Below are 24,808 nucleotides of genomic sequence, written 5' to 3'. Positions count from 1 at the left end.
TAAGCGATGGCTGAGAGGCGGTGCATGCAGATGGGGAGTAAGTTTCCTGAAGGGGAGGGTGGATGCACGCGCGCGGCCCCGCGCTGCAAATTTCCACCGGGGAGGGAGAGTGGCTGGATGCAGAGAGTTTGGAGTTGCTTGCGGCGGAGGGCAGGAAGGGGAGCAGGGCCGGGAAAGGGGGCTGGCGGGCGCTATATCTGGGAGTAAGTTTTCAGTTTTTTTTAGGGCGCGTGGGGAGGAGGAGAGGGAGGGGGTGCATGTATATAGAAGGGGGGAGGGGGGAGCAGATTTCCTGCGGGGAGGCTGAATGCATATGGAGAGTAGATTTCCTGAAGGGAGGGTGGAGGCGTAGACGGACCGAGTAAGTTTCTTGCTGGGGTGGTGGCGGAGGTGGTGGGTTGGTGCTCTGGAAACCCGGAGCTTCCTACCCTGGGTGGGGGAGCACGCTGTTTTGGGGGGAGGGCGTGAAGGGCCAGGTTCCCTGCTGGGGAGAGGGGCTTGCATCTGGGGAGTATGTTTCCTGGCGGAGCGATATTTGTTTACAGGCTGAGGGCAGTACTGTAAGTGAGTAGCGCTTCGAGAAGGCGGCTCTGACAGAAATTAATATTGAAATTACTCCATCAGCTCTGCTCGCCCCCCCCATCTCACCCCCCAAGCGAAGACTGGCCTTCTTGTCGGATTGCCCATGCACTTGTTGCAGAAACAGCCAAGGTAGGCAAGAAGCTTATTAAGTTTCATTTTTAAAAAATTAGTTGGGGGATGCTCCGTGAGAAGACGGGGGAGGGGAAGAGAAAAGTAGGGGGACAGATTAGGAGAAGTCTCCCCTCACTTCTTTACTTTCAGTATGTTAGCAGGGCCTTCTCTGCTTCCCTTCTTCCCTCTTCCCTCTCTGCGCTGCAGAGCATCCCAGCAAACGGGGGGAGGGGTGAGGTGGGCGCTATAATTGGCAGACCCGGCTTAAAGGAGGGGGGGGCTTGCAACTGAAGATTGTGTTGTTATAAAGCCTTCATTATTCCAGCCAAGAAGCCGCAGGACCCTAGGGATGTGCCTTTTGGGGTTTTTGACATGATGCATATGTGTATGTATACGCTCCTGAGGGCTCTTGGGCGGCTGGGTACTCCCCAGAAGTTAAAGTGGCCACCCAGATGGGAGAAATGTGTAAGGGAGTAAACCTGCCCCTTGACTCCCCAACTTCAGTTCGGAAGACTATGAAGTTACTGCCGGTGGTCTAAAGAAATAGATGTTAAAAAAACAGCATAAAACCACTCATTCACTGGCAGAGGCCGAGAGCACCTGGCGGGCAGCCTCTGGCCAGCACTGGGCTGGAGCATGTGCGCCTGCCATCCTTAGGTTAAAAGAAAATGACTTCTGGTTCCTCTGTGTGCCTTCGACTGGCCCGTTAGAGCCAGCTTTGTGGAAACTCTTCCCCACACTAGACACGGCTTTGGCAAGTGAATGTGTTGAAGCGGGTTGCTAACAGCATGGCCCCGGCTGTCTTGTGAAGTGCATGGAAGTGATGTTTAAGAATGACGGATCCAGGGATGGCTGAAGAGTTCTTTTTAAAAAATGCCGGCTGTTTGCACTTTTTTGCAGGCCATGGAGCAGAGCTTTAAGAAAGGAGTTTTAAGTTGTCCCAACTGGTACCAACCTTCTGCATCATAGACTGTCTCAAGAAAGCAGTCTGGTGATGGAAAATGTGGTTTTGGTGCTCTCTGGAAGGATAACAACCAGGAATATTCAGCCCTTAACTAGTTAACCAGCCCTCTTTGCTTCTCTGTGCCTCTTTTCCTGGTCCTCAGCCTACTGGTTTCTGCAGATGAGTTGTAGGTCTTGGCTGTCAGGTACCTTCATTAGCCTGGGAGCTTTATTTATTTCCTTCTTTTTCTTTTTTTTTTTTTAATTGAAGTATAATTGACTTACAGCATTGTGTTAGTTTCAGTTGCATAACATAGTGATTTGATATTTTTATACATTATGAAATGATCGCCACCGTAAGTATGCTAGGAGTTTTAACTTGGCCAGGATAATTTTAGCACCAGGGATTCAAACCCAGACAAGTTTAGTAGAGTCAGGGAGTGAACACTAGGCAGTGTGGTTAACTAAAGTTAGTTAAGCTTTCTGCAGTGCTATAGACAGGCTCAATACTAGCAGGGGAAAAAATGGGTTTAAAAAAAAATGATCTCTTTACATGGACAGTGGTTTTTCTTTTTTTTTTTTCTTTCCTTTCTGTCATCAGATTTCCAGATTGAGAATTTGATTTTTGGCAGCTTGAGAGTTGAGTTAGTTGGGAATTCAATATTATTGCCACTTATCAAATGTTCCTAACTAGGCATTCGTTAAACAAATTAGCTATTATTTTTCCCCTGCTGAAAATCTGCTTCTGGTTGATATATATGCTGGGAAGGTAAACAGAAACTTTATGTGTGTTTATCCCAAGGTAGGGGAATTATTTACATGTCTACCCTCCAAGCCAAGAGTGGTCATGGTCATTCAGTATTTTTTTTTTTTTTAATTTATGGGATTTATTTTATTGTCTTTCTTTGGCCATTAATCAAGTCACAGTAGCTTTTTTTTCCTCTTCTGAGAATGTTCTGTGGTAATAAAGGTTTGAAGGCCCATGAATCATAATTCATTCTTTTAAAAATATTGTCAGGGTTTGATTTATAGGAATTGATACCAGGAGTGACACACCTCTTTGGGCTCCGCCCTTTTAGGCATGTCCATTTTCGCCAAAGAATTGTTTAAGAAGCCAGCTTAACATGTCAAAAAAGAGCATTTCCCTTCTGCTTTATGGGCACTGAGAAGATTAATTTTGCAGGTTCCATAGTAAGCATGGGTCTTTTCACAGCTTGGTAAGCAGGCTTCCACATAGCAGGCATGTGGTAATATCACATAACATTTATGTGAGCTTGCTGTGAAAACACTTGTTCTATGAACTGTGTGTTAAGTACTCAGTTTTGCATCCATTAACCCACTTGGGCCTGTGGTGTTTGTCGAGGTGGGAGCTTTCAACTGTAAGAGAGGGGACAGACTGTAGTGTTCTTTGCTGCTTATATAATAAAATGTGTGGTCACAGAAACAAGCTTACTTAAAATTCTTTTTCTCCTGCTCTGATGGGTGGATTGGTCATAATAATTGAAAGCATCAGAGGTTTTTTTGGGGGAAAGTCTGAGGATTCTCCGTAAAATTGATTAATCAGAACATGTTAAAATTGTGTTCAGCAGTTGGCTCAGTTTACAGTATTTGTAAAATGACAAAGAAGTTTTAAGGTGGTTTTATTCTCAAGGCAGGAGCACAGCGTCACTGGAGGAAAAAGTGGGGAGGGTATCAGTGTCTAGCCATTTCTGGACTTCAGAGTTTTTATCTTAAAAACGCATGGTTTGATCCGTGAGTTCCATTCATGTCTGAAATTCTGTGACTCAGTCTTGTGAAGAAAAGTCTCAAGAGATCTCCACAGTCTGTCTCTTCCTGGGCCAACGGCCAAATTGCCTCATGGACTTGGGTGAGTTGATTAACTTCTCTTTTTGTCTTCTCATGGAGAGAGTGGATTTACACCTTGGCATTCCAAAAAGGACTCTTGAGTGGCCTGGTAATCTTGACCGCCAAATGCAAGAAAATGCTTATGAAAGTCTGCCACCGTCTTGGAAAAAAAAAAGTGCATGGTTGAGTCCCAATTATATATGCTAATAGAGAGTGGGGCATATAATCCCAGGCACCAAAAATAATTTCAGTTCATCTTGGAAGTTTTCCCCTCCAGCCAGCTGGTTCACCTGCCTAATTATGCCTGGTCAAGTCTAAGGTTAATTGAGCTGTTAATCCCAGGCAGCAGGGGGAGGTAGTCTTGGGAGGAGTGGGAGACCAGAAAGCCTAGTGTGGCTTTACCCACTTTCTGTGGAGAATTCACATGTGGGTAATTGGGATATGGTCGTATATTTGTGATAAGGTTCAAAATAATGATATTGTATTACTGTCACTTCTGGGATATCATACATTTCACCACGGGCACTTTTGGAGGAAAAGCTCTTGATGTTTTTATTGGCTTTGAGCATTGACATGAGAAGTAAGGATCCAGACAAGTGGCTCAGACCCCAGGCAGTAGAGATGGGTGCTGATTGCTCTAAAAGCAGTTGACTTCAGCTGGTTTTATTTCTGACTTCATAAAACTGTGTGATTTAGGGAGGAGAATCAGCTGGAATCTTGTGGATTAATAATATTTCTGAATTTGCCTGTTGGAGGGGAACCAATGAAATATAAGGGCAACTAAAACATAGTTGATGTCCTTTGTGGGGAGAGGGACACAGGAGCAGCTGGAGTCCAGATATTGGCATGTTTTTCAGCTAGGATACTGTGGCATCTTAAGGAGTAACAGAGTCCTGGTAACATGAGTTTGATCCCATGGCTCTCTTCTGGGTTAAAGAAAATACACACCAAAAAGCTTCTGAGGTATTTTCTAAAGATGTTTAAGTTATCAAGACAGCTGCTTGTAGGGTCTTCTGGTTAATTGGGGTTTACTAAAGAAACATGATTTTTACTTTTTCCTCACGGAAGACAACAAGCTGGGGATGAGTGGAGTATACTGAGCTATTGGGCTGTTGGTTTAGCAACGTTAAAAACCTACTTTTTTGACAGACAGGAAGGGGAAAAAGAACTTGTGTACCTAAATGGTAACCAAGGGCTTGTGGGAGGTTAACAGTTACTTTCGTGCTGTGACTGGATCTGGTTTATTCATGCGTACGTATTGGCAGCTACTTATTGAGCACCTACTATTTGCTAAGCACTGTGTTACCGCTCTGGGTATACACTGATAATTAAAAGACATAATCATCTTCCTCTACCCATCCCCCACTCCACCGCCTAGCCTATAGTCCAGAGGGGAGGCAGACATGTAAAGAAATACATCTTGCAAAATGTGGTAGATGCTCAGATGAAACCACAGGGAGCAGTAACCTGCAGTTACTTAGCTAAAGGAGCCTAGAAAAGCCTCTCTGAGGATTGGGGGTGAGGGGAAGACAGAGAGCATCAGGCAGAGAGAGGAGGGCCTGTGTGGAAGGACTTTGGCCTTGGGGGGGGACGACTAAAAAGAGGCACAGGTGGACGAGGGGGTAGGGGGAGAGGGCAGCGTGAGATGATCATGCAGGACTTGGGGCCTTGGAAAGGTTTGGGTTTCATTTGAAGGGTAGTGGGAAGCCACTGGAAGTTTGCAGTGGGAAGTGACACCCCCTAACTCGTGTTTAAAGGGGGTGGCATTGGTGGAGAGGGCAGGTGTGGAATTGGGGAGCGCAATAAAAAGGCATTTGGAGCAGGCCAGGTGGGGAGGTGACAGGAGGTGAATGCAGGGGAGCAGGTGGGTGTGAGATGCTTATTAGAGGTAGAATGGGCAGGGCTTGCTGATGGATTTGGTGGAGGTTGGGGAGGAGGAATCTAATAACTGAGGTTTCTGACTGAGCAGTTGGGTAGATATGGGTGGTGCTCTTTGCTGAGATGGGGGCGAGGGAGAGTCTCGGGGAGCAGAATCAAGCGATTTCAGTTTGGACACTGCTAAGTTTGAGATGCCTGTTAGACTCAAGGTGGAGATGTTAAGCTTGCAGTCTGATATAATGTCCAGCGCCAGAGGTATGGCCAGGCAGGAGATAAAAATGTGGGAACCATCAACTAAGGGGTGGTATTTAAATCCAGGAGACTGGATGAAGTGCTCTAAGGAGTCTGCTGAGAGAAGAAAAGGCTGTGTGTGTGTGTGTGTGTGTGTGTGTGTGTTGGGTCGGAGTGAGTGTTAAACGTTTCATGAGTTTAAGGTCAGAAAGGTCACCACTGGATTTGGCAAAATGGAGGCCATTATCAACTTTGCAAAGAACAGTTTGAATGGAGCAATGGATTGGGTGAGAGCAGGATCGGAAGGGTTGGGAGGGGAATAGGAAGTGAAGAACTGGGAGTAGCATGTGGAGACAACTTTGGGGCGAAATTTGACTGTGAAAGGGGGCAGAGAAATGGAGGGGGAGCTGGAAGCACATGTGTAGAGGGAAGGGTTTTGGGGGCGGTGCTGCTGGTCTGTGTGTGTGATGATGGGAAAGACTAGTGAAGAGGGAGGGATTGTTCAAGAGCAATGGGTTGGGTCAGCTGAGCAAAAGCCATTGAGAAAGTCTGTGGGGAAGATCTGGCCTTGGTGGGGGCGGGGGGAGGAACACTTCATGATGACTGGAGGGAAGATCCAGGAAGAGTGAAGGTGTAGGTGAGGGAAGGGTGGGGAGCGGTGCTGGGGCACAGGTGCTCTGTCTCTCCAGGCTGAGGCCGCGCTAGCCTTGGGCAGGGGTTTGGCCTCGGGCTTTGACACCAGCCGGAGACGACAAGGGTTAAGACTGCATCAGAAAATTGTACTGCATTTTTCTGAACATTTGACTGCATTATTGAGCAGTACAAAGGAAAGACCGGATTCTTTCGCTTGGGGAAAAGAGTCTTCAGTTAAAGTAATTTGGGCCTTACATTAGATTTATTTGAAAACTATGATTGGGAGAAGACATCTGTGATTTGCAACCCTGTTCAAAAGTTGGTGGGCACTGTGTTGTACGTTTTGAGCAAGGAAAAAAAGAAAAAAGGCGAAAGGGCTGCTTCTACTTCAGGCGGCCTTTCACAAAAATAGGCCATAGACTGCCCTGCTTGCCCCGGTGGCCCCAACGGTGGGGTCTGTATGGCAGGTGAGTGGGTGAGCAGAGTCAGAAGACCTGGGTTGGGGTGCAGCTCCGTCGTATGGCTCTGGACAAGTCAGCCTCCGAGTCTGTCTCCGCATCTGTAAAAAGAGGGTGATACCATCTGTCGCCTCTTCTCTGAGAGTTGTGAGGACTGAATCAGATAATGTACGCAAAGTGCGATGTAAACTGTAAGAGGCATTGCACACAGGCGGCAGCGAGGTGCAGTGATCTTCAGCCAGTGATCTTCAGCCAGATCGCCTTTTAGATGTGAAACCTGACAACCAATGAAAAACTGCCGTCAGTTCCCTAAAGCTTCTGCTAAAAACCCCTTTCACCGTGTCTACTCTCTCTTGTTCCCTCCTTGTAGCCCCTTTCTGTTTGGGGTTTTCAAGTCCTCTGTGATTTCTTTCAGCGAAACTGGTCTTACTGCTGGAAGGCTGGCATCAGAAAAGCTGGCTGTGAAATGCCAGTCTGTGTAGGTTCACACTCTGATTCCATATATAGAATTTGAGACCTGCCTATTCAAAGGTCCAAATAAACTTGGTTTGTGAACTTGGTGCAGGGGAACCTTGAACCCACCCAAGAATCCCAGCTGTGGCCCAGTGGTCGTAGCAGTGATTCATTTAACTTCCAAGTTTGTTTTGAAAATGAGAACTGTTCTATAAAGCTGAGTCTACCTTACAGTCCTTAGCCCTTAGTCTTACTGTGTATGCTGGAAAGTCATTTCTAGTTTTAAAAAGCAACCAGTGCTTTTTACTAATTGGACTTCTGGCCTCTGCCTAAGAGGGTGATGCTTTATTTATTTATTAAAATTAATTTTTACTATGAAAAAACGTTAAACACGCGCAAAAGCAGACAGACTAGTATAATGAACTCCGTTGTGCCCATCACCTAGATTCAGCAGTTAGTGAGATTTTGCACACCTGTGGATAAGAGGACTTCTTCCTGTGTTTGTAAAATAAACACAAGTTATCAGTTTTGAGAGATCAGTGGAACCGATATCAATTTGGTTTCACAGAGAGGGAAAATAATCAACAAAAAATCAGAGAGCGAGAGAGGAAATGGGTGACATTGTAATAACCAGTGTTTACATAGCATGTTATGGGTCCAAAGCCTCTTTGGCATGTCTTGTTTTAACTGTCTTGCAACAACCATAGGAGGTAGATATTATTTTCATTTTACAGCTGAGGAAAGTGAGGCTCAAGAAGTAGAATTGAAAAAATATAAGTAAGTGATTAACCCAGAGTCACATGTCCAGCCAGCATTCAAAGCCCTAGTTTAATGCCAGAATTTGAACAGTCTCCAAATTTTGTGCACTCTCAGATAATGCTGTATGGTATTCAATAAGAGATGTGGTACAGAATATATGCAAAGGACCATGGAGACCAAGAAGATCATCTGGGAATTTGGGGCTTAGAACTCAACGACCTTAGCTGGAAATACTCAGATGATTTAAGCATGTTTTGGGCAGTACATTTGTCAGAAAATTGAATTGTCTGGCTCGTGCTGGAGCGCACAGCTTTAAGGCTGCTTCATAATGAAAGCCCAAACTTGACTTTAACAGATCTAGTGGCTATTCTTCATTAGCCTCCTGCTCTCAGCCCTGTCCCCTCTGTGGAGCGCCTCTGTGGTCATTTCTAGAGATTGTGGCCTTTAGTCTGCAGGCTCTGACTTTGAACACACGGGACCTAGAGCAGGTTTGCCACCTGGGTGAGGCTTCCTGAGGGCCCCCTAGGGTTCTTTGTTGTTACAGAGGGTATAACAGAGGCTGCTCTGAGAGCCTCTCCTCATCTTTGGGAAACAGCCTCCAACCCAGCTTCTTTGGAGGACTTTTTAAAACAGAAAAAGAAAAAAGAATGGAGTCGATGCCCAAGGAGTTGTTTTTTTTTTTTAATCTTTTTTTTTAAACATCTTTATTGGAGTATAATTGCTTTACGATGGTGTGTTAGTTTCTGCTGTATAACAAAGTGATCAGCTATACCTATACATATATCCCCATATCCAAGGAGTTTTAATAGGAGTGTCACATGAGTTCCCTCTGTGGTCATCACAATGGAAGATACCAAACTCTCTTAAAATTCAACTGAAGGCTATCCGTAATGAGCTGATTCTCAAGTGCTGGGACTTGTTCACTTCTCTCTTTTAATTGGGTGAACACACGTGAGCTGAGGAGGGGTTTTCAAGGGGAGCCGGGGTAGGTAAGGACATTCAGCGGCCTCTTTCCTTTTGAAGAGTCTGAGCTTCTTTAGAGACCAGCATGGAATTCCAGCAATTTCACTGTGCACATACTCCTTCCTTAAGTCTTTCTTGAGGGCTCTGTGTGCCTGGTCTGGGGCCAGACTGGGGGGTGGGCTAGAGGGGGGATGCCCTTGGGCTCCTGCAGCCCTTGGCTCACAGGGCTGTTGTCATCCTGACCACTGGGCGTGTCCTTGACTCTTTCTAGACTGCCCTGGGAGGGCAGAACTGGGTCATCACTCAATTTCGCACCCCCGTCACCTAGTACAGAGCCTGGCGCTAGTTAGTACAGTATAAATGCTTACAGCTCCTTTGTTGCTTTGGTTTTGCCTCTCTGGTTGTCTCCCCATCGGTTTTCTCGTTGGAGGAGGGAGAAATCCGGGCCTCTCTGCCACCAGGGTCAGCTCTTGCAGCCGCTGAAGGAGACTAGACTGGAGAAATGTTTCCTTCCCCCTTGCCTTTCTGGCCTGGCAGCCTTTAGCTGGGGTGGTTTAACTCAGATGCAAATGTGGCCCCATCCCCCATCTCTTTTAATAAGTGACATTTTGTTGAATCACTTATTCAAGGCCTTATCTATATTTCTGTCTGTGCTGGCTTAGTCAAAATAGGAAAGAGTGAATATTAGATTCCTTCGCCCATCCCCTCCTCCCTCCCCTTTAAGCAACTCTACGTAAGATTCCTGATAGGGGAGGGGTGATGTGTCCTTGAAGTAGTAAAAGCTGCCTGCAGAAAAAATGTGGAGGGCTTTGACTTGTAGCGAATGCTGTTTTTCAGCAGCTGTGATTTTTCCATTTTTCTTTTTCTTTCTGTTTTGATTAGTGGAACTCATTGTGCTCCGGGGTTGGGATTGCGTTGGGGGAGGGTGCAGAGGGAACAACATTTACTGGGAGAGCTCAAGTTGGGGAGGAGGAAGGAGAGAAGGGATTTATTGAAAATATATGTCTACTTCTGCTGTGATAAAGCAGCAGGCATGTAAAAATGCAACCGGGAAATCATTATTGTGGTAATGTAGGCAGAGCTCTGCTTTCTCATTAACGGAGCTTAGCCCACGTGGAGGAGGGGGCTGCTTGGCTGCTTTGAGGGTCGGGGTATTCAATAATAGCAGAGACTCAGGGGATTGTCCCCATCCCCCAGTGCTCACCCCCTCCAGCTGCCTTCTCCTTTCTTTCTCCAGTCAGTTTGTAACCTTTTAAAAGCGGCTTGTTGGATTTCATGGTCTCCTTCCTCACCCCTGCCACCCCAAAATGCCGTGAGAACTGTTTAATTTTTAAAGTTAGACGGAATTAAAATAAATTTTCCCTTGGGGACTCGAGGAGATTTTTGGCAACACATTGTGAGTCACAGATTGGATTATACCCCTTGCATCCCAGGGAGCATCACGAAGAGCCGATTTAGGGGCTCAGGAATTTGCATATACCTTGGGGTACCGAAGTGAGGGTTCCGCATCGCTTTAGGAGCAGTAGCTACTGCTTACAGACAGCTTACCGTGTGGCTGGCCTCGTGCAGATGTGTCAGGCATTTCATCTGCATAACAATTGTAAGAGGCAGACGTGATGCCTACTTCACACTTGAGGAAACCGAGGCTTCGAGCATTTCAGCAACGTGGTTAAGGACATTTAGGGGCTACGTTGCCCAGCTGGTCTCCAGACCTAGGACTGACTCCGAAGACTGGCTCCTGATCTGCCTTTGGAAATTGGCTTAGTCACCTTGCTTGTATAGGTCTCTAGATTCTAGGAGCTTGGGGAAAATAGAGCCACCCCAAAGCCTGCCAATGACAGTTAAGGGTAGAGTGCTCAAGGCAGTCATGAGAACCTTTCCCGAGCTCCTGGACAGAGCCGTCACTCTAAGGAAGGTCGAGTTTAGGGGCTCACATCTTTGATAGAAGAGGTGAATGCCCTCCCCCCCCATCCCTGCCAAGCTATGGTCCCTGTGCTGACAACTCACTTGTTCGTTAGGCATTTACTGACTGCCTCCCATGGGCTGGGATTTTACCAGTGGCTAGAAGTACTAAGACAAATAAGAGAAGATGCTCAGAGTTTAGTGGAGGACTGTTACGAGGACACATAAGTAAGATACACAGTGATGCCTGCCTAGAAAAAGACAAAACTTCAGAAATAGTTAAGTAGGAGGAAAGTCTTCAGAGAGAGGTGGTACTTGGGTGGATTGTGTGGGTCCAGCGGGCGGCTTACAGGTAGACAGCTGATGGCCTGGTGAGTACAGGAAACCACATACAGTCTGGCCTTACTGCAGCACCACTTCAACTTCAGGGCTTACCCGTCTAGTTTCATTTTCCATCGCCCTCAGTTGAATGCTCTAGAACGGTGCCGTCCAGTGTGGTAGCCATTAGCTATTCATGGCGAGTTAAATTTAAATTAATTTTAAAATAAATAAAATTAAAAATTCAGTTCCCCACTAGCACTAGCCATGTGTCAAGTGCTCAATAACCACACACCGCTGGCGGCTGCCATATTGGAGAGCGTAAATGTAGAACATTTCCATTAGTGCAGAAGTTCTGTCAGATAGCTGCTCACAAACTTTGCTCTGAGGTGTTTTTCAGCATGGAATGTTCCCTCCATTGTCCCTCACCTGGCTCACTCTCACTTCCTCCAGAGGCCTTGCCTAAACAGCCCGGCTGGGCTTCCATCCCACTGTCCATCTCGACTGCAATGCTCCCTTTCTGTGTCTGTCTCCCCAGCATGACTTTCAGCTTCTATGATTAATGATGTTGAGCATTCTTTCATGTGGTTGTTGGCAATCTGTATATCTTCTTTGGAGAAGTGTCTGTTTTAAGTCTTCTGCCCATTTTTGGATTGGGTGGTTTGTTTTTTTGTTATTGAGCTGCATGAGCTGCTTGTAAATTTTGGAGATTAATCCTTTGTCAGTTGCTTCATTTGCAAATATTTTCTCCAATTCTGAGGGTTGTCTTTTGGTCTTGTTTATGGTTTCCTTTGCTGTGCAAAAGCTTTGAAGTTTCATTAGGTCCCATTTGTTTATTTTTGTTTTTATTTCCACTTTTCTAGGAGGTGGGTCAAAAAGGATCTTGCTGTGATTTATGTCATGGAGTGTTCTGCCTATGTTTTCCTCTAAGAGTTTGATAGTTTCTGGCCTTATACTTAGCTCTTCAATCCATTTTGAGCTTGTTTTTGGGTATGGTGTTAGGGAGTGTTCTAATCTCATACTTTTACATGTACCTTTCCAGTTTTCCCAGCACCACTTACTGAAGAGGCTGTCTTTTCTCCACTGTATATTCTTGTCTCCTTTATCAAAGATAAGGTGACCATATGTGCGTGGGTTTATCTCTGGGCTTTCTACCCTGTTCCATTGATCTATATTTCTGTTGTTTTTTGCCAGTACCATACTGTCTTGATTTCTGTAGCTTTGTAGTATAGTCTGAAGTCAGGGCGCCTGATTCCTCCAGCTCCATTTTTCGTTCTCAAGATTGCTTTGGCTATTTGGGGTCTTTTGTGTTTCCATACAAATTGTGAAATTTTTTGTTCTAGTTCTGTGAAAAATGCCAGTGGTAGTTTGATAGGGATTGCATTGAATCTGTAGATTGCTTTGTGTAGTAGAGTCATTTTCAGAATGTTGATTCTTCCAATCCAAGAACATGGTATATCTCTCCATCTATTTGTATCATCTTTAATTTCTTTCATCAGTGTCCTATAATTTTCTGCATACAGGTCTTTTGTCTCCTTAGGTAGGTTTATTCCTAGATATTTTATTCTTTTTGTTGCAGTGGTAAATGGGAGTGTTTTCTTAATTTCACTTTCAGATTTTTCATCATTAGTGTATAAGAATACCAGAGATTTTTGTGCATTAATTTTGTATCCTGCTACTTTACCAAATTCATTGATTAGCTCTAGTAGTTTTCTGGTAGCAGCATCTTGAGGATTCTCTATGTATAGTATCATGTCATCTGCAAACAGTGACAGCTTCAGCTTCTTAAAGGCATGAACTAGGTTTTGTTCATCTGTGTCATGTCTTGTTTATCACTGTGTCCCCAGCACCCAGCTGGGGCCTGGCACCTAGGAAGTTCTCAATGGCATTTGCAGGTGATGAGGCTGGAGGAGTAAGCAAGGGATTGGGCAGGGGGGAGCCAGTGCCCCGTTATGGCCTACAGGTCTTGACCCTGTAGGCCGTGGGGGAGTCACTGAAGGGTTTGGGGTGTGGGAACAATGGGGTCATGTCAGTGTTACATATTAGAAAGATTACTCTGAGAGGCGTGGAGGACAGGCTGGCTTGGCTGAGCCTGCAGGCCAAGAGATCAGTTAGGAAAGTGTTAGAAGCACAGGGGCAAGAGGGCTAAGGGTCTGGACTTCATAGTCTGTGGCAGTGATGTTAAAGAATAGCATCGTCGGGGCTTCCCTGGTGGCGCAGTGGTTAAGAATCTGCCTGCGAATGCAGGGGATGCAGGTTCGAGCCCTGGTCCGGGAGAATCCCACATGCCGCGGAGCAACTAGGCCTGTGCACTACAACTACTGAGCCTGTGCTCTGGAGCCCGTGAGCCACAACTACTGGAGCCCACGTGCCTAGATCCTGTGCTCTGCAACGGGAGAGGCCACCGCAATGAGAGGCCCGCGCACTGCAACGAAGAGTAGCCCCTGCTCACTGCAACTGGAGAAAGCCTGTGCACAGCAGCGAAGACCCAATGCAGCCAAAAATAAATAAATTAAAAAAATAAATAAAAAAAAATAAAGCTGTCCTTTAAAAAAAAAGAATAGCGTCACCATCTTGCCAAGTCAGGGCCTCCTACCATTTCTCTTTCCATATTAGCTGCTCTTTTCCATATCTGAGGGAAACTGCAAAAAGAGTTCCCTTTCACTTCTTCTGGGTCCCCAATCCCTTTCCCTTTTGGGGCCCCCGGCTACATACTCGGAAACCCTCCCTGTCCACTCTCCACTTTGTTGGTGGCTGCCCTCTTTCCACCTCCCCTTCTGCCCTGTGCCCACCTGTTCTTTTCCCTCCAGGGAATGTCTCACTCTGGGTCGTCCCATGTCTCAATTTATGATCAAATCTGAGCAGAAGCACAGAGCACAGAGGCTGGGGTTTCAGCCTTCTATCTTTGACAACGCATGCCAGGTTCTTCTCTGAGGACACTTCTGGGGGCTTAAATTTAAGAAGAGAGTTTTGAAAAGGAGTCTAGGATGTAACTGAGATCAATCCAGTGGCTCTGAGATAGTTAAGAAGGAACCAGGATGGTGGAGTTCAGAGAAGCATGAGGATTCTTTTCTTTCGGAAGGTGAGGCTGTGTGCTCTGGCGGTGGTGACCTCGCATTGTGCATGTTTGGGGATAGGATGCATTTCAAAGCGCAACAGCTACCTAGTAAGTGGAAAAGCATGCCATCATTTTACGTATGTTACCTCATTCAATCCTCAAAGCAACTCCATGAGGAAGGCATTATTATCCCCATTATACAAGTGAGGAAATGGAAGCACTGAGGGATGTAGTATTTGGGCCTGAACATGCCCTCAGCTCTGCCCCAGTTGTTCTACATGATTTGAGGGAACGGTTGGTGGACCTTTGACCAGAGCTGGAGTGGCGTTCATGACCTCGGGAAAGTCACTTCACCTTCCTAAACTTCTGTTTCCTGAGATAGTCACATCTACTTGAATGGGTCATTGGGAAGATTAAGGGCAGAATATACGTAAAAATTAGCACCTTGTCAGCCAGAGGGTAACACGTATTTGTGGAATGGAAGAGTCCATAGTCTTGGCTCATCCCCTTTCCCTGGTCAGAAAGTCATGCTCAGATTTACAAATGTTCTCCTGCTTGTAAAGCCTGGAGAAGACATGATTCAAAGCTTCTTTAGAGCTAAGACTTTTTCACTGAAATCGTGTAAATGGTAAGTGAAAAGAGTACATAGAACTTTCTTTTGGAGAAGGAGACTATAAATAGTACATGGTGATCATAGGGAATCCAGAAAATATCGACAGTTCTAAGGAAGAAAATAAAAATTGTCTTTAATTCCTTCCTGTGGGCTTCCCTGGTGGCGCACTGATCAAGGATCCGCCTGTCAGGCTTCCCTGGTGGCGCAGTGGTTAAGAATCCGCCTGCCATTCCAGGGGACACGGGTTTGAGCCCTGGTCCGGGAAGATCCCACACGCTGCGGAGCAACTAAGCCCGTGTGCCACAATTACTGAGCCTGTGTTCTAGAGCCCGGGAGCCACAGCTACTGAGTCCGCGAGCCTAGAGCCCGTGCTCTGCTACAAGAGAAGCCACCGCAACGAGAAGCCCGCGCACCACAACAAAGAGTAGCCCCTGCTTGCTGTATCTAGAGAAAGTGCGCGCGCAGCAACGAAAACCCAACACAGCCAAAAGTAAAAATAAATTTATAAAAAAAAGAATCTTATATTCCTTCCTGTTAGCATTTTAATAATTTCCATCCAGTATTTTTTTGAGGCAGTGTAGTCTAGTGATTAAAAGTATAAGTTCTGGAATCAGACTGCTTGGGTTTGAATCCAGGATCCTTCACTTATTGGAAATAATAACGCCGCAACTAGAGAAAGCCCGCGCACAGCAACGAAGACCCAACACAGCCAAAAACAAATAATTAATTTAAAAAAATCATTTTTGATTATTATAAATAGTGCTTTGATGAACAAAGATGATAGAACATAGATGTACATAGATCTTTGATCACATCTCAGATTATTTTCTTAGGCTAAATTCCTGGAAAGGAGAATTACTGTGTTAAAGAGAGTGGGCGTTTTTGAGGTTCTTGATAAGATTTCCTAATTGTTCTTCACACAGTTTCAAAATTAATTTTCATTTGCACTACCAGCATATGACAGTACCCACCTCATCCCATCTGCCCTAATATTATTGATTTTCAAAAAATGGTCATTTGGGCTTCCCTGGTGGCGCAGTGGTTGAGAGTCCGCCTGCCAATGCAGGGGACACGGGTTCGTGCCCCGGTGCGGGAGGATCCCACATGCCGCGGAGCGGCTGGGCCCGTGAGCCATGGCCGGTGAGCCTGCGCGTCCGGAGCCTGTGCTCCGCAACGGGAGAGGCCACAGCGGTGAGAGGCTCGCGTACCGCAAAAAAAAAAAAAAAAGGTCATTCTTGTGAGCATGGATTACTCTCTAAACAATATACATTCCTTTTCTGGGGCGCAGTTTTTTTCTTGCTGCAAGGTGGAGTACAAACGTCTCTTGCTTGATGAATGTTATTATTTATTTATTTTAAAAATTTATTTATTTATTTTTGGCTGTATTGGGTCTTCGGTGCTGTGCGCGGGCTTTCTCTCTAGTTGCGGCGAGTAGGGGCTACTGTTTGTTGTGGTGCATGGGCTTCTCATTGTGGTGGCTTCTCTTGTTGCAGAGCACGGGCTCTAGGCGTACAGGCTTCAGTAGTTGTGGCATGCAGGCTCGGTAGTTGTGGCGCATGGGCTTAGTTGTTCCGTGGCATGTGGGATCTTCCTGGACCCGGGCTCGAACCTGTGTCTCCTGCATTGGTAAGCGGGTTCTTAAGCACTGTGCCACCAGGGAAGCCCCTTGATGACTGTTATTAATTTATCAAGCTCTTTGGATTTCTGTTGTGGAAAGACCATGCAGATGACTTGAATTACTCTCAAAAGCGACTCTGCCAAGTTAGAATTTCCTCATACTTATTGAGAAGGAAGACTTTAGGAGTGCTCTCTCTCTCTCACGAAACCCAGTGTGAGTGACCAGTCATTCCGCACCCAGGGCACAGGATATGTCAGATAGCTGGTCTGTAATCGGTAGACAAACAGTATTTTTAGAATAAATGTTGCTAATAATTTACTGCAGAAATACAGGGTCTTGGTTCAATTTTCTAGGAATTTTTTCTTTTTGAACCTTTATAAGAAAATGAAGGCTACTTTCACCTCCTGCAAGTATAAGAAAATAGTGTCTAGTGTTATATGAAACCAAGTATTGAGAAAAAAGTTTTTCTACTGAAAAAGCCAAAAAGTATAAAGACAATGAAAACCAGTCAGTATTCTATCATCTTGATAGAACCTCAGTTTTAAAAAATGGGGTTTCTTTCTAGTATTTTTTTCAATATATATACCTTTGCATAGTTGGATGCTTTGTCTGTGATTTTGTATTTTTGTTTTTGTAGAGTCTACCCTAAAGTAGTATTTTAACCATTTCCTGGGCATTGCAAGCTCCTTAGAACACTTAGACTTCTATACCTCCTATACCTTCATATTGCCTTTTGCGGTCTTGTTGTGATTTTAATTCTCACAAAAATTTTATCCCATAAAATTATCATAATACAATATAAAATATAATCCAAATATAAGAGACTATAAGAATATAAAATTATCATAAGAATTTAATCCCTAAGATATTGTTTTTAAAAATTAACAATATTTTAGATTAATCCACATATTTACTCTTTTTGGTATTCTTCATTTCTCCCTATATAACCACGTACATGCTTTCAGATTAATTTTCTTTTGTCTCTCCTTATTGTGTGTGTGTGTGTGTGTGTGCGTGTGTGTGCGTGTGTGTGCGTGTGCGTGTAATGTGTCTGCTGGTGTCACAATTCTCTCAGTTCTTGTGTCTGAAAATGTCTTTTTCACCTTTATATTTGGAGGATATTTTCACCGGGTATAGAATTCTAGCTTGTTTTTTGTTTTTTAATAATCCTTTAAAGATATCATTCCATTGTCTTCTGCCTTCCTTCATTTCTGTTAAAAGTCATCTGTCAGTTTTATTATGATTGCTTTGAAATTAACATATATATTTTCCTTTGGCTCTGTTTTTAGCAGTGTTACTATGAGGTGCATAAGTATGGTTCTCTTTGTATGTAAACCCCTTGGAGTTTGGAGAGCTTCTAGAATTTATGGCCTGGTGTTTTTTGTCAGTTTTAGAAAAGTCTTGGGCAGTTCTCTTCAAAGGTTGCTTTGGTCTACTATTTCTCTCATCTCCTTAGACCTCTGCACATGTGTTAGACCCTTTCATGGTAGCCTGTGTGTCGCTGAAGCTTGTTTTTGTAATTTCTGTGCTTTAATATGAATATTTTTTCCTGCTGTCCTGTCTTCCAATTCACCCACCATCTCTTCTACTGTTTCATCTATTTAATTTGTTTGTTTGTTTTTATTGTTTGTAAATATTTATAATAAAATATATCTTTGACCGTTTTTAATGATTGTATTTTTCTCTTGGTTTGGTCCTTTTCCTGACATGCTTGGTCATTTTTGTCTGAATGTTGGGCATTTTACATGGAAAATGTAGAGGCTCGTATGCTGTATCACCTTGATTCAGTCAAGGCTGGTTTGCCCTTACTGGTAGGATGGGTGTTTATTAGGATCCCCCTCTCTTAATAGGCCCTGATATCCAAATTTTGTCTCCCTGCCCTTGTGAAACTACTAAAATCTCTAGCTACCTTTTAAGTCTTTTAATAGCTTCTTGCTGCTAGATTCCCAGAGTCTAGCCTTGTACACCCATGGGTTAGGTGTCAGCAAATGCCTTCAGCGGAAATTGCTGCTGAATATTGAACTCATTTATGTGTGGTTCCTTTTCTCTGGGATCTTGGCCTCTTAAATCCTAGATATTGTTATAGCCCTGAGCTCCAGTTTTTGTCTTCTCAGTCCAGGGAGGAAGCTGCTGCAAGCTTTAATTTGCTGCCTTTTTGTTTCACCTTAATGTTCTTTCTACCAAATCGGCAAATGTCCTGAGGGGAAACATTAGGACTCATATATACCTCACAAGCTTCCCTTTCCTATAAGACCTTGGCCTCTCAAGTCCTAGCTGCCTTACTGTTCTCCTATACCTGCAAACAGTTATTATTATTGTTATTATTTTGTATTTTATTTACTTTTTATGGTTCTATACAGGAGGGTTAGTTTATTAGCAGTTATGTCATAATAGCTGAAAGTGAAGTCTAGTTTTTTGTATCCTTTATTATTTGACATTATAAGTATTTTTCATGTCTTTAAGAAAATCTTCATTAGGTGATTTTTTTTTTTTTTTTGGCTGCATTGGGTCTTCGTTCCTGTGCGAGGGCTTTCTCTAGTTGCGGCGAGCGGGGGCCACTCTTCATCACGGTGCACGGGCCTCTCACTATCGCGGCCTCTATTGTTGTGGAGCACAGGCTCCAGACGCGCAGGCTCAGCAGTTGCGGCTCACGGGCCTAGCCGCTTCGTGGCATGTGGGATCCTCCCAGACCAGGGCTCGAACTCATGTCCCCTGCATTGGCAGGCAGATTCTCAACCACTGTGCCACCAGGGAAGCCCCCATTAGGTGATTTTTAATGTCTGCACAAACCCCCTTCTTATGGCTTTTGTAATCTACTCAGCCATTCTACTGTCAGATACTTAGGTCATTTACCATAATATTCTTATGTAAGTAATGCTGCAATCTTTGTGCCATAATACTTTATTACTATTTTAAAAGTATGGAATAGGAATTATCAGAGTTGAAAATATTTATCAGTAGTGATTGTTTTCATGCACATGTCATGTACAAAAATAAAATATAGACTTTTTCTCTCAGATGTTTTAGAAAGATGCTATCCTTTTTAAAGAGTGTTTTTCCTTCTTTTTTTTTTTTTGGCCTTGCTGCGCTGCTTGTGGGATCTTAATTCCCCGACCAGGGGTTGAACCTGGGCCCTCTGCAGTGAAAGTGCCGAGTCCTAACCACTGGACCGCCAGGGAATTCCCTGTTTTTCTTTCTTTAAAAGTATTCATATAGGGCTTCCCTGGTGGCGCAGTGGTTGAGAGTCCGCTTACCGATGCAGGGGACATGGGTTCGTGCCCTGGTCTGGGAAGATCCCGCATGCCGCGGAGTGGCTACTGGGCCTGTGGACCATGGCCGCTGACCCTGTACGTCCGGAGCCTGTGCTCCGTGACGGGAGAGGCCCCAACAGTGAGAGGCCCGCGTACCGCAAAAAAAAAAAAAAAAAAGGATTCATATAATGTTTACCATGTGCCAGACATTCTTTTACATGCTTTATAATACTAACTTTAATTTTCCTAATTGAAGCCCTAGGACACAGGAACTAGATAATGATGAGGAATCTGGGGCAAGGGAGGGTAAGTAACTTACCCTAGTTCTCACAGGTAACTTGTCTAAGGTCATGCACTCTTCAGTGGCAGGACTGGACCGTGCATTCTGGCTCTAGATCTTGCGCTTCTAGCTATTACACTATACCATCTTGAGCTAATTGTTATAATTCTACCAATTTTAGCTTATTCTAGGGCTTCCCCAGCCTTTTCTTTTTAAAAATTTTATTTATTTATTTATTTTTAAATTTTTTGGCTGTGCCACGCAGCATGTGGGATCTTAGTTTCCCGACCAGGGATCGAACCATGCCCCCTGCACTGGAAGCACAGAGTCTTAACCAGTGGACTGCCAGGGAAGTCCCCCTGAGCTTTTTTTTTCTTTCTTTTTTTTTTTTTCTTTTAATAAATTTATTTATTTATTTTTGGCTGTGTTGGGTCTTCGTTTCTGTGCGAGGACTTTCTCTAGTTGCGGCGAGCGGGGGCCACTCTTCATTGCGGTGCGCGGGCCTCTGACTATCACGGCCTCTCTTGTTGCGGAACACAGGCTCCAGATGCGCAGGCTCAGTAGTTGTGGCTCACGGGCCCAGTTGCTCCGTGGCATGTGGGATCCTCCCAGACCAGGGCTCGAACCCATGTCCCCTGCATTGGCAGGTAGACTCTAAACCACTGCGCCACCAGGGAAGCCCCTGAGCTTTTTCTTAATTGGGCATTTATTTTTTTTTCCGTGTGGTTGCTGCGAGATGAGTGTAAATGTGGGGACAATTTGGAGGAGGAGGTGCCATGGACAGAAGTTGCTGTTGGGCCTGGGCAGTGTGGTGGCAGCTTACTTTATAGATTGGCCAGGTGAGGTTGCCCAGTGGCTTATAGTGAATCTCTTGGGGATCTGGTGTGGCTTTAATGACAAGGGAGTTTCTGCTTCCACCTGACAGGCTAGTGTTCGCTGGGCCTTTGTAGTTTACAAAGTAAGAGTAAAGGAATCTGTCTCTTTCCTCCCTTGACATCAGGATAAAGAGTAAGGAGGTATAAAGAGAGGGCTCTCCACTGATTGGAGTATCAGGGCAGCCACAGGGCAGCAGGGATTGGAAAGCTTAAGTACTTTGGACTTAGTAAACTGGATGGAGTGGATGAAGAATAAGGGACCCTAGGAGCAGTTGGGCTCCTGTTCCTTTGTCTTTCTGCCTCTCTTTGGAGCCTTCTGTTCATTCCCACGTGTTTCCCTGTCTCTCTCTGTTTGTTGTTGTATTTTCCTTGTACCCGTTCCCCTCTCTTACCTTCCTACCTTCCTTCCCTTTGGGTCTAATATTGATTTGAGGGAGAGGTAAGTGTGGGGCTTGCTGGTTTTCTTAGAGTTGTTTGAGTTTGTAATTTACAGTGATTAATCAGAGAGGGCTCTTTTTTTTTTTAATGCTATTTTAGTTTAAACTTTTAAAAAAAATATTTATTTTTATTTGCTTGTGCTGGGTCTTAGTTGTGGCAGGCAGGCTCCTCAGTTGTGGCTCGCCGGCTCCCCACTTGTAGCATCTGGGCTCCTTAGTTGTGGCAGGCGGGCTCCTTAGTTGTGGCATGAAAACTCTCAGTTGCAGCAGGCATGTGGGATCTAGTTCCCTGACCAGGGATTGAACCCGGGCCCCCTGCATTGGGAGCGTGGAGTATTAACCACTGCGCCACCGGGGAAGTCCCCAGAGAGGGCTTTGCACGAGAGATGGTTTTGAGCCGTATTTATTAGACGTATCAAAGGAGGTCACTGGGGAAGAATGACAGAGTGGCAGAGAATTGCAGGGGATCTGTTCCTCCCTTGCTCATCATCCTTCCGTGGTCCCCCACCTCAGTCAGTGAAAGCCCGGGTCCTTAGAATGGTCTGGTGACACCCTGCCCTCTCCCCCGGCTCGCTTTTGTGACATTATCTTCTACTGTTCTCTGCCTGCTCACTCGCTCCAGCCACATTGACCCCCTGGCTCTTCCTTGGACACACCTGCCATGTTTCTGCCTCAGGACCTTTGCCCATGTTGTCCTCTCTGCTTGGATTGCTCTTCTGTAACCCAAATACCCATCTGCATTGCTCACTGTCTCCTCCTGCAAGTGTTTACACAGATGTCTGTCTTTCTCATTGAGGCTTTCCTCACCGCTGTATTTAACACCACGCCCTGAATTTCGCGTCCCCTTTATCTGCTCAACTTTTTCTTTTTTCCCAAACCCTTTAACTTTATAACATTCCATTATAGCTTACCTGCTAATTATCTTTATTGCCTGTCTCCTTCCTCCTAGAATAGGAACCCCAAGAAGCCAGGGATCTCTGTTTGTGTGTTCCCTGAAGCATCCTAAGCACCCAGAATCCTGCCAGGCACATAGTAGGCCCTCGGTAGGTGTGTGTTGAATGCTGGGTCCTTGGGGGGGCTCTGTAGGGCCCCCAGCTCAAGAGACTTTCATCACATCTTAGGATCTGGTAAGTCTCTGCCTGTAGGAATTTTTTTTAATTAAGATTTTTATCATTGTCATCCCCTTCCCCCTTCCAGTTCATTTAAGACTGTTATGAAACAAAACTCATTATCCTTCAAAATCTGACAGAGCTCAGGCCCTGGGGAAAGTGACAGGGGGCGGTGGCAGCTTCCTCCATTCCCTTCTGTCCTTGGTTTTCTCGTGTGGTTGGTTCACTTAGGACGGCCTGAAGCCCACGGTCGAGGGGAGCAGGGGTCCCAGACCTCCCAGGGTGCATCCGAGGGAGAGTCTGTGGTCAGCCAGAGGAGAAGCCTGCCTTCCTGCAGTGAAGGTTTTTCTTCAGTCACCAGTACCCCGGGCGGAAGGAAGAAAGAGGCAGGCTGGAGAGGAGAGGAGAGCGAAGGGGGAAGTGAGGCGTGTTTTGTTGGGTTCAGTTGGAGGAATAACATCACAAGGAGAAATTAGGAGTGTGGTCCTCCTGGAGTGATTGTTAGTTTTCACTTAAAGTGACAGATGGATGTCATACATTTGTTCATCAGTAGTCATGGAGAGGCTGCTGGGATACAGATAGGCTAGAAGGGTCTGTGGGTCTGGGCTGGAGTCAGCTCTGCCATCACGACTCAGCGGCTGCAGGAGAGGTGCTACCAGGGGACCTTGGGTGAACCCAGTGGCTCAGAGCCAGTGTGTTGAACTTCTCCTGGATCTGTGGGTCCCTGGGAAGTGGGAAGGCCCGTTGGCAGTAATTAATGTGTGTGGAAGGGAGGGAGGAGGCCCCAGCGGTTGATGAGGAAGTGGCTTCGACTCCTCCCAGCATTCTTTTCTAAACATTTCCCTAAATGAATCCATCCTTGGGCTTTTCAGAGTCAGGGCAGGCCTGTCCTCTGACTTCAGGGGGCCAAGGGTTTGTTCTAGGCCTTGGAGCTTCATTCAGCTGTGAATCTCCTTGTGACTTTTGCGTTTTCCATATGAACAAAGGAAGGGAGCTTAGGGAGTAATACTCACTCTTGGATCCTGATAGGGATAGGCCAGTGTTATTGATAGGCTGTCACCATGCAGTGATGTAAGATGTGGAGATCTGGTGAAGGATGCCTATGGGGAGCCTCTGCTCTCCAGACGGGGCTTTCACCCTCTACCACCCCTCCACCCCAATCTTAGCATCTTCTCTGCTAATAAAGTAGCAACACCAACTGATTTGAGTTTCACCTCCTTTCATTTCCTCTCTCCTGTCTTCTGGTTCTGGGGCCATAATGAACCAGCCTAACCATCAGCCTCCGAATAACCAAGTCTACAGAACTAAAAACACACGGTTGCATTATAATGCAGATGTACTGATAAATTAAGGAGGAAATTATTGAGTCTACAGTTGTCTACTGATGCGTTGTCCCAACCAGAAGTTACATAGGGAATAAATCATTTCACCCTAGCTGGTTCTGGGCCTGTAGCTTACTTATTTAGAATGTAAGGCTAAGGAGGCCAAAATCCTGCTTTGAGCCCCACTTGGAGATTATGACAGCATCTTGATTGGTTACCCGGACTTGACTCCTACTTCTGCCCTCAGATGGCCTGCCAAGCCCTTGCCAGCTGTCTCTCACTGTAGCTGTACGGCGCGCATAACTTGGTGTGATCCATCTTCAAGGCATACCTCCTACTGAGGATGTCAGGCACCCCCCCCTTTTTTTTGTAATATAAAAGAACATATCTCCCATTTGCTAGGCATTTGTTAATGTGTGCCCTGTGTCAGTAAGGTCTTCGTTCTTATGTATTAGCTTAACTTAGGCTTATTTGAAATAATTAATTCAATAAAAATGATTGAATCCTCACTGCGTGCAGAATACCAGGCTAAGCATTACATCAAGGATTGGCAAACTTTCTATAAAAAGCCAGAGGGTATAAAAAAAAAAAAAAAGCCAGAGTTAATATTTCAGCTCCATGGGCCATGTCTCTGTCCTGAGTACTGAGCTCTGCCACTGTAGCATAAAAGCAGCCACAGACAACACGTAAGTGGGTGAGTGGCTGTGTTCCCGTCAAACTGTGTTTACAAAACCAGATGGTGGGATTTAGTAGCAGGCCACAGTTGCTGACCCCTAGTCTGTCTCTTTCAACCCCTTTGTTAGAGACATTGCTATGAAGGAACCAGACCTGATCATGACCCTCATGGAGCTTTCATTCCACTTGGGAATAATTCTTTGCTACTGTAAATAACATTGCTTTGGAACCACACCTGTTATAAATAGTTGACAAGTAGCTTTTGGGGGGCATTGGAAACTGAAGTAACGATACTGAAGAAAGTTTCTGGTGAACACTCAGTTCTATTTATGTTATCCACCCCTTGCCTGGGGGTACTGTGTGTACCTGATTTGGCATGTAGATCCTATTTTTGAGTTGCTCTTTTTCCCACTTAATTTTGCCTGCATATTTCTATGCATTGGCCTGGATTGTATAATTTAGTGACTACATAGTAATTTTTGCTGAGTTAAGAAA

The 24,808-nt window shown here is 45.2% G+C and overlaps 1 protein-coding gene across 6 annotated transcripts in view; it reads left to right on the top strand.

Moving 5' to 3' along the window:
* Positions 1–24,808, top strand: part of TRERF1 (transcriptional regulating factor 1) — a 226,292-nt gene that overhangs the window by 24,797 nt on the left and 176,687 nt on the right. For 2 of the 6 annotated variants that reach the window (XM_024765902.1, XM_024765907.1), the window contains exon 1: positions 472–711. The exons of 1 other annotated variant lie outside the window; for it this stretch is intronic. The gene's annotated coding sequence lies outside the window, so the exon portion shown is untranslated. Of the gene's footprint in view, positions 1–471; positions 712–24,808 lie in introns of those variants that run through there. 3 more of the 6 variants (XM_024765909.1, XM_024765910.1, XM_024765911.1) reach the window with 3 other exon arrangements.

Source organism: Neophocaena asiaeorientalis, unplaced genomic scaffold, assembly GCF_003031525.2.
Source record: "Neophocaena asiaeorientalis asiaeorientalis breed wild unplaced genomic scaffold, Neophocaena_asiaeorientalis_V1.1 scaffold46, whole genome shotgun sequence".
NCBI classification, from domain to species: Eukaryota; Metazoa; Chordata; class Mammalia; order Artiodactyla; family Phocoenidae; genus Neophocaena; species Neophocaena asiaeorientalis.
The sequence above is the reverse complement of the archived record's forward strand: the minus strand, read 5'-3'. Positions and strand labels throughout refer to the sequence as shown.